At 38.3% G+C, this 10339-nt stretch overlaps 1 pseudogene; it reads right to left on the bottom strand.

Annotated features, from left to right (window-relative positions):
- Positions 1–2909: 2909 nt before the first annotated feature.
- On the bottom strand, positions 2910–3380 carry LOC149208037 (uncharacterized; annotated as a pseudogene).
- Between the last annotated feature and the right edge of the window lie 6959 nt (positions 3381–10339).

The raw sequence follows: 10339 nt of genomic DNA, 5'->3' as shown, positions 1-10339 counted from the left end.
TAATTATGTATGAAATGATTCCTATAATTATGCCTTTTTCATTTGATATAGTACTAGTTTTTTAATTAAATAAAGAAAATATTTCAAAGACATGTCATGATTAATCTATTTAAAATGGTGAGTTGTGCTTATGTATTTCCTTAAAGTTGGTCAACGACTACCCATTTGATTTTTGGAAAAGAAAATGTAAGAAAAGTTGCATATGAGTTATATGAATGCTTTTGTTGTAAAGAAAATATATAAAGGTATTTTGGATGTTTGAAATTGTATTATTATTTTTAAAAAACATCAACAAATTAAATGAGCAAAATTTATTATGCTAAATGCATTTTCTAAGGGAGACAATTTTATTGAGCTTCATCATCTATCCATAACTAGTTGGAATCCACTTTGTGTCCAACCACCATCTATCAAACCATCCACCTATCTTCTTTCCATTCATGGGCCAAACAAATTCACACTTTGATTATGTACTCATCCATTCCACACCTTTGCAAATATATGTGTTTTTAGAGATAACTCAAATGTTTCTAAAAATATTTTTTTGTCCTTTCCATATACATTGATGTACCATCATTTGACTTGTTAAGGGGTTATGAAGTTGAAAGAAAGGAGGTTGACATAGTTGGTTTTAATTTCTTGCAAGAGGGCCTTCTCCACCATGTGTAGAGAAAGGTTGAAAAATGTACAATCTCCCCTCATCTTCAAAGTGGTTTTGTCATAAACCAAGGCCGCTTCTTATATTGTCTCTAAATTTCCCAGCCACATCCCCCATGGATTCCTCTACACCCCTTTATAGTGTGCCTTTGTAGGCAAGAAATTTGTTTGCCTCTCTTTTTGAATCTTTGGTAGTTCAACAATAATTTACTAGGATCAGAAACATCTTTGATTAACATCTTCTTTCCATGCTCAATCATCATCAAAGGCTTAGGAGCCTTTAGAAATTCTTGTTGAATTCATGTGTACTAATTAAAACTTCCAAACAATCAACATACATTCATGCCAATGCTCTCTTCCATTGCATTAAGGTTCCATCTAATTTGGGCATAAGATTTTCTCCATTACTATTATTTTCTTCATAATTTAGGGACTTCATTGGGTACGCTACCCTTATGACCTTCGATGGTGGATGCTATTTCATTAGTCTGCTCTTTATTTGCATGTTGATGTAATCATTCATGGTCATGGCCATTTTATGTTTGGCACACCATAGAGAATTGAATAGAAATGGATGGATCAAATTGATCAAATTTCACAAATCAAGGGCCTTAAATTGCTACATGTTTATCCAAGTATTTAATGTGGATTTGGTGTGACCTATCTATCTACAACCTATTCGTCATGGTTTGGGATTACAATTTGTAAGTTGGAAGTAAGAATAGATCATCGACAACACCACCAACTAGAGTAACATTGATAGAAACAACATATATGTAACTGGTAGCAAGACAAGAATCCCCATTTAAAACAAATAGAAGCATCACCATTTTGAATCCTCAATTTGGTAATTTGTGGTTTTAGATTTATGCATGGTATGGACTTAAGGGGCAAAAAGCCAAGATTAAGGGTGAAGACGAGAATTGTGATTTTGGAGACAGATTTGAGGTGGAGGCATTCACTTTTATTTCTTAGTATCAAACCACCACCAAGGTTCAAGGTTAAATTCTCACCCTAACAATGCGCACTTATATTTTTGTCTTTGAATAATTTATTTGCTAACACATAAGTTGCTTGGTGTTCATTTGAATCGATGGTTTCATACCTCTATTTGAATTGTAATAGTGACCCATGAAAATTTCATAATACATAATGATGCTCCATTTCCTTGTACCCCAATAGTCATTGGAAGATTATATTTATATATCACCATTTTATTTTTCTTGAGATCTCCATTAGAAACACTAATTGGGGTTGACTTAATGAATAATGGGTAGCTCAAGGACTCTTGCATTGCATCCTTCTATCGTATATGCATTCACATTTATGCTCACTAAAATCCCTTTTGAAGATTCACTTTTTTAAAAAACAAATCCTCTAATTTTTTAATAATGTAACTATTTTACGTTCCTTTCCTCCGCTTTGGTGGTGTACTAGTAATACGTCATAGGTGTTTTGAAGGGGAAGTTTCTCTAGAGGACCTTTTTCATCTTTCCAAAGCTTGTTGGGATAAGGAATGTATTTGCGCTTTGTTGTCACACAAATATCATCGACATGTATACTTCAAGACTATTGGGAAAGGGCACATATTTAAACTTTTTTGTCACACGAATGTCATCGGAGCCTCTGCCTCTCTTTATGCTTCTGACTCTGCCTCTATTTCTACTTCTGTCTCTGCTGACGCTTTCATCGGTTGACCCCTTAAGCCTGTCGCTACCTGGAAATGCTTCTTCAACTGAGAATAATAGTAATTGAGAATGCAGCTCCACCAAACAGAGCTTTGAAATGAAATATGAAAAGTTTCAGGCTTATCAACAACTGATTGGATTTTCGTTTGTGAATCAGTTTCATGTTAGTGGTTATGAATATGTTTCTTGTTAGTGGCTAATTGAAGATAGAGGAAGCCATCACTATGATGTGGACTACTATCAAACTTGTGGTTGGGAAAGCATTAATTTTATTTTTTCAGATGCCTAATGGTAATTCCCATGAAGGATGTTCAAGTGATTCTACTAATTATGGTGGAAGTTTGATGTCTATTATGCGGGAGATGATTGCAAAGGAGGTCCAAAAATATTTTGAAAAAATGTTCACCAATATGACTTTCTTTCATGGGATCGCCAAGGGATCAAAACCCTTTTGCCACCATTTCAACCGGTCTCAAGTTCAAGCCCTTTCAACTTCTGTAGAACAAAACCCTGAAACAACCATTGTGGCATTTAATGTAATGGACTAGAAGGAATTAACTGTAGTTATTCTTCTTTTGAATCTAAATATACAGAGCTTGAAGAAAGTGAGATGAAACTGAAGTAAAAAACATCATGATTGTCATTCTTTCTTCTCCTCTTTCAGAGTCTGGTGAGATTTAGATTCATCTTAGTGAAAGTTCCATTTTAGCAACTTTGATTCAACTATAAACCTCCAAAATCCCACCAAAGAGTCTGCCAGAGCCTAGATGGGGTTATTATCACGGCTAGAACCCGGTCTCTGACAATTAGCATCTGCTTGATCAAATATGAGCCCTTTGGATGACTTATGTCGCTTACAATTATACACTCCGATAATTCCAATCTATTCTCATAACCTACAACATTCAACACAACATCACAAAGCCTGTTCGTGCTCTCCAGTAAACCCTTTCCCTTGTCTTTCAAAGCAATAAGCTCTAGACGATTATTATTATGTTTGTTATTGTTTCCATGGATACTGTTCCTATTATTCATAAAACTATGGTGATTATTGTGGTCAATTTTGAAGGTGTCCTTGAAATCCAACGAATCCATGAGCTTCAACGAGTGTGTTGGCATGAAAAACTTCCCTAAGGTAAGGGTTGACAACCTCAATAGATTGAAGGCAGAAAATCAACAAGAAGCATATGTTCAAGCAAGCAAACTATACAAACTACCAAAGTTGGGTTTGAGAGGAGTACCCATAGGTCCTACGTTCGATGTCAATCCCATAGGGTCCAAACCCTCTGCTTCCTCCCAAGTGAGCAGACCTGCAACACAGTTCAGAGAAGCATATACATAGCAAGTAGTTCAAAGTGCATGCATAATAAACATGTTAGATCATCAAGCATAAACATATAAATCATGACATATTACACATGAATCATAAAAAAATGAGATCATAACATATTGGAAACTAGACAGAGCTTCTTTATTGATATCAAAAAAGAGTAGTGGAGAGATACAACCTGATCCAACCACGGAACTAAAGAAACCTTCCTCCGGATCCGTCTAGGCCAAGCCCCAAAGATCACCTCTCAAGCATGTGCAAAAAGATGCCATATAATGAAGGATGAACATCTATGCAAGGAAACAGGGTTTCCTATGACTGGGAGTGTAGGAGGCACAAGGAAAATCAGACTTGATCTGGGGACCGAAAAGACTATAATGTCGATATCCTATCTCCTTGATGTTTTTAGGCCTTCCCATGAGGTGTATAAATACCACCAGAAATCAGTTGATTCAGTTAGGCCACAGGCTCCTGTAGGTGGGCTTTCGGTGAAACCCGTAAACCCCGCCCAAAAAATAGGATATTATTTTATTTTTTCATATTTTAAATAATATACGCAGGTTCTGTATTATGGTACCCACGTGTGTACGCACTTTTTAAATGGAAGAGATGCGTATGGAATTTAAACTATTGTTTTTTAATAAATGATCAAGTATGTATGGGAAAGGGCTACCCAAGGCCATACCAGAGCATCAAAACTACATGGGTGTTGAATGATGCTATAATAGATGCCCCCTAATATATGAGGTTAGAAAGGGTACATGATGGCCGAAACATATTAAGTACAAAGAGAAGTACAAAGAGAGATCATTTGATAACCTAAGAGGAGATCACCAAATTCCATCCCACTGAATACCTGTGGAAGGAGTGAGAAAGAATGCTCATGTCTGAGGCGAGCATACCCATGCTCAGAGATAGTAAAGCATGTCCGTTGATCAAGTATAGATCATATCCAACATGTATACATACGTGTACAAATAAGACTGAAGAATATGTAGGTTTTAACCCTGTACAAAATTATTTGCATATGAATTCTAAAAACAGAAAATAAACAATGGCGAGAGCATAAAACATAAAATAGATATACACAGAGATTTCCCCAGGATCCCAAAACCAAGACTACTAGATTAATTTTTCATTATATTCCTTTCAATGTTAGAACACATATATATACATTCCGAAACATTCATAAACCCCAATCCATTAACCATGGATTAGAACATAACCATCGTTCCCTTGATTGGATCTACAAGATACCATGGGAACAAAACCATCATGCCCAAAATCATGTGCAAAACCCATGCACAAAACTATAGGTAGGTCCACCCACCTAATATAGGGTCCAATTTTTTTTTTCCTGGGGCGCTGCCCCAGACCTCGTGTAGGGGGGCTACCACCCCCTCTATGAACCCCCCGCTGCGCCCGACACAATGAAGGGGGGGCTTCTACCCCCCCTCTAACCCCTCACTTCACACGCGAGCCTAGTTGTGGAAAAAAAATAACACACCCAACATTCTCCCACTTGTTGTTCTCTTTCCACACAAGGGATCACATGAGAGATTAGTCATTGGTCCACCCCCTTGCAACGCCCATTTTTTTACTACAACAAGAAAACTTCTCAGTGCTCACAGACTTTGTCAATGAGTCTGGAACATTCTTCAAAGTGTCCACATTTACCAGCAACACCTTTTTGTCCTCAACCATATCCCTCACAAAAGTGATACTGAACATCAACGTGCTTTGTCTTTGAATGACAACCCGGGTTCTTTGCGAATAAAGTTGCTCTTTGGCTATCACAGTCTATCCTTATAGCTCATTGTACTAACCCCATAATTGAACACAATCTTTGTAACCAAACTGCTTTCTTTCTTGCATGAGTGGCTGCAATGTATTCCGCCTCTATAGTTTAAAGTACCACTACAGACTAGGTCTTTCTCATCTAACTGACTACACCTCGAAATAGGTTAAACACATTACTCCTTTAGATATTCTCTGATCCAGATCTCCAACCCAGTCTACATCAACAAAGCCACGAATGTCCAAAATTCTGTTCAATCCTAGGCTTCCTTGGTAGCACAGACCAATCACTAGTGCCACGCAAATACCTGAAAACCCACTTCACTGCTATCCAATGCTCCTTCCCTAGTTTTGACATAAACCTACTCAATACTCTCACTACATGTGCAATGTCTAGTCTAGTCTAGACCATTCCATACATTAGGCTACCGACTGCACTTGTGTATGGAACACGAGACATGTCCTCTTCCCTTCTTGTGTCTTGGGACACTGTTCAACATATAACTTTACACCTACAGGAATAGGAACCTTCACCGGTTTACTATCCTTCATATTAAACCTCTATAGTATTGTCTTGACATACTTCCTCTAGTTTAACCAAAGCTTCCTCTTTGCTTGATCTCATTTAATTTCCATGCCCAAAATACAGTGTGCAACACCAAGATCTTTCATGTCGAATTTGGAGGACAATTGGGTCTTCAAATCCTGGATAGTTTCTTTGTCATTTCCAACCAACAACATATCATCCACATACAAGAACAGATAAATAACACATCACCAATTAATTTAAAATACACACAATGATCTTCTTTTCTTCTGGTGAAGCCAAGTCCCCGTATAAATGTATCAAATTTTTGATACCACATCCTTGGTGACTGTTTTAACCCATACAAAGACTTTTTTAACTTTCATACCATTTATTTCTTACCCTTCATTGCAAAGCCTTAATGTTGCTTCATGTAGATCTCTTATTCCAGAGCCCCGTGAAGAAATGTTGTCTTCACATCCATCTGTTCTACCTCAAAATAAAAAGCAACAACAACAGATAAAAGTAATCTAATAGAAGTTACCTTGGCAATAGGAGAGATTCCTCTTTGCACGATCTCGTTTAATTTCCATGCCAAAAATATAGTCTGCAGCACCAAGATATTTCATGTCGAATTTGGAGGACAATTGGGTCTTCAATTCCTGGATAATTTTTTTGTCCTTTCCAATCCACAACATATCATCCACATATAATACCAAATAAATAACACGGTCACCAATTAATTTAAAACACACAGTGATCCACTTTGCTTCTGGTGAAGCCAAGTCCTCGTATAAATGTATCAAATTTTTGATACCACATCTTTGGTGACTGTTTTAACCCATACAAAGACTTTTTTAACCTGCATACCAGTTATTTCTTTCCCTTCATCGCAAAGCCTTCAGGTTGCTTCATGTAGATATCTTCTTCCAGATCCATGTGAAGAAATGTTGTCTTCACATCCATCTGTTCTACCTTAAAATCAAAAGCAACAACAACAAATAAAAGTAATCTAATAGAAGCTACCTTCACAATAGGAGAAAAAATATCACCAAAATCAATTCCCGACACCTGGGAATAACATTTTTCTACCAATTGACCTTTGTATTTCTCCACCTTTCCTTCTTCATTCGTCTTCTTCTTAAACACCCATTTTCTTCCAATGGGTTTCCTTCCAGCCGGTAACTCCACCAGATCCCAAGCCTCATGTTTGTCCAAAGATGTCATTTCATCAACCATGGTCTCTTTCCAGAGTTTTCCATCCTTTGAATCTACTACCTCCCTGACAGTTCTGGGACCATCATTAGTAAGAGATAAAGGAAAATTTGAATAGAAAGCAGATGGACTCTACCTTTCTGGTTGCCTTCTTTCTCAAATTGATGTTCTCACAACTGGAGTTTGTGGCTCTTCATCTTCTGATTCCTCTTCTGTTGTAGAGTCCGATTCTTCCTCCTTTAGCTCAAACTCTATCTCCTCAGGTTCCTTTGGTAGGAATTCATGTTTAATAACATCTTTCACCTCTCTAAACACCGCATCTCGGCTGTACACAACCTTCCTTGTTTCTGGGTTCCAAAGCTTATAACCTTTTAAACCATCCTTATACCCAATAAAGATGCACCTTTCAGATTTAATATCCAACTTGGTTCTTTTCTCCTTTGGAACATGTACATATGCATCACAACCAAATACCATCAGATTTGAAAGAGAGGGTTTCTATAGGTTTTAACCCCGTACAGAAATTACCTGCATACGAATTCTAAAACACATAAAATAAACAATGCGAGAGCATAACACATAAAACACATATACACAGAGATTTTCCCCTGGATCCCAAAACCAGGACTACCAGCTTGATTTTTCATTATGTTCCTTTCAATGTTATAATACATATTTATACATGCCGAAGCATCCAATACCATGGACCGAAAACCATCGCATCCAAAAAACATGTGCGAAAATCATGCAAAAAACCATAGGTGGGTCTGCCCATCCTAACATAGGGTCCAAAACCAAAATTTTCCGGGGTGTTGCCCCGGACCCCATAAAGTGGGGTTACAGGTACGCCTCAAACCCCCTGTGACCCCCCCCACTACACAATCGACGCAACAAAGGGGGGCTCCACCCCCCCTCTAACCCCCCGGTTAACTATGTGGGCTAGTCGTGGAAAGAATATAACACAACCCAACATTCTCCCACTTGTTGTTTTCTTTCCACAGGGGGCCACAAGAGAGCTTAGTCATTTTTCCAGCCCTAAAACACCCATTGTCTCTCTACACCAAGAGAAATTCTCAGAGCTCACAGATTTTGTCAATGCATCTGCAGTATTCTTCAAAGTGTCCACCTTTACCAGCAACACCTTTTTGTCTTCTATCATATCCCTCACAAAGTGATACTGAACATCAATGTGCTTTGTCTTTGAATGATATGCGGGGTTCTTTGCCAAGAAAATTGCACTTTGTCTGTCACAGTCTATCCTTATAGCTCCCTATACTAACCCCATACTTGAACACAATCTCTGCAACCAAACTGCTTCCTTGCTTGCATGAGTGGTTGCCATGTATTCTACCTCTGTAGTTAATAGTGCCACTACAGATTGTTTCTTACTCATCCAACTGACTGCACCTCCAAATAGGTTAAACACATACCCACTTGTAGATCTTCTCTGATCCAGATCTCCAGCCCAGTCTGCATCAACAAAGCCACAAATATCCAACATTCTGTCTAATCCTGATCTTCCTTGGTAGCACAAACCATAATCACTGGTGCCACGCAAATACCTGAAAACCCGCTTCATTGTTGTCCAATGCTCCTTCCCTGGTTTTGACATAAACCTACTCAATACTCCCACTGCATGTGCAATGTCTGGTATAGTACAGACCATTGCATACATCAGGCTACCGACTGCACTTGAATATGGAACACGGGACATGTCCTCTTCCTCTTCTTGTGTCTTGGGACACTGTTTAGCAGATAACCTCACACCTACAGGAATAGGAACCTTCACCGGTTTACTATCATGCATATTAAACCTCTGCAGTATTGTCTCGACATACTTCCTATGGTTTAACCAGATCTTCCTCTTTGCCCGATCTCTTTTAATTTCATGCCCAAAATATAGTTTGCAGCACCAAGATCTTTCATGTCGAATTTGGAGGACAATTGGGTCTTCAAATCCTGGATAATTTCTTTGTCATTTCCAACCAGCAACATATCATCCACATACAAGACAAGATAAATAACACGGTCACCAATTAATTTAAAATACACACAGTGATTTGCTTTGCTTCTGGTGAAGCCAAGTCCCCATATAAATGTATCAAATTTTTGATACCACATCCTTGGTGACTGTTTTAACCCATACAAAGACTTCTTTAACTTGCATAACATTTCTTTCTTACCCTTCACCGCAAAGCCTTCAGGTTGCTTCATGTATATTTCCTCTTCCAGATCCCCGTGAAGAAATGTTGTCTTCACATCCATATGTTCTACCTCAAAATCAAAAGCAGCAGCAACATATAAAAGTAATCTAATAGAAGTTACCTTGGAAACAAGAGAAAAAATATCACCAAAATCAATTCCTGGCACCTAGGAATAACCTTTTGCTACCAACCGAGCTTTGTATTTCTCCACCTTTCCTTCTGCATTTGTCTTCTTCTTGAACACCCATTTGCTGCCAATGGGTTTCCTTCCAGCCAACAACTCCACCAGATCCCAAGCCTCATTTTTGTGCAAAGATGCCATTTCATCAGCCATGGCCTCTTTCTAGAGTTTTCCATCCTCTGAATCTACTGCTTCATTCACAGTTCTGGGATCATCGTCAGTAATAGATAAAGAAAAATTTGAACAGAAAGCAGATGGACTATACCTTTCTGGCTGCCTTCTTTCTCGAACTAATCTTCTCACACCCGAAGTTTGGGGCTCTTCATCTTTTGATTCCTCCTCTGCTCTAGAGTCTGATTCTTCCTCCTTAAGCTCAAACTCTATCTTCTTAGGTTCCTTTGGTTGGAATTCATGTTTAATAACATCTTTTACCTCTCTGAACACCACATCTCAGCTGTACACAACCTTTCATGTGACTGGGTTCCAAAGCTTATAACTCTTTAAACCATCCTTATACCCAATAAAGATGCACTTTTTAGATTTACTATCCAACTTGGTTCGTTTCTCCTTTTGAACATGTACATATGCATCACATCCAAATACCCTCAGATGTGAAAGAGAGGGTTTCTTACCAGTCCATACCTCTTGTGGAGTCTTATCCTCCAACGCTGATGAAGGTGACCTGTTGACCAAGTAACATGCAGTATCCACCGCCTTTGCCCAGAATTCCTGTCCTAACTC

Source organism: Pinus tabuliformis, chromosome 1_2 (assembly GCF_031772625.1).
Source record: "Pinus tabuliformis cultivar Carrire ecotype Pingquan chromosome 1_2, CPIR1, whole genome shotgun sequence".
Taxonomy (NCBI): domain Eukaryota; kingdom Viridiplantae; phylum Streptophyta; class Pinopsida; order Pinales; family Pinaceae; genus Pinus; species Pinus tabuliformis.
The sequence above is the reverse complement of the archived record's forward strand: the minus strand, read 5'-3'. Positions and strand labels throughout refer to the sequence as shown.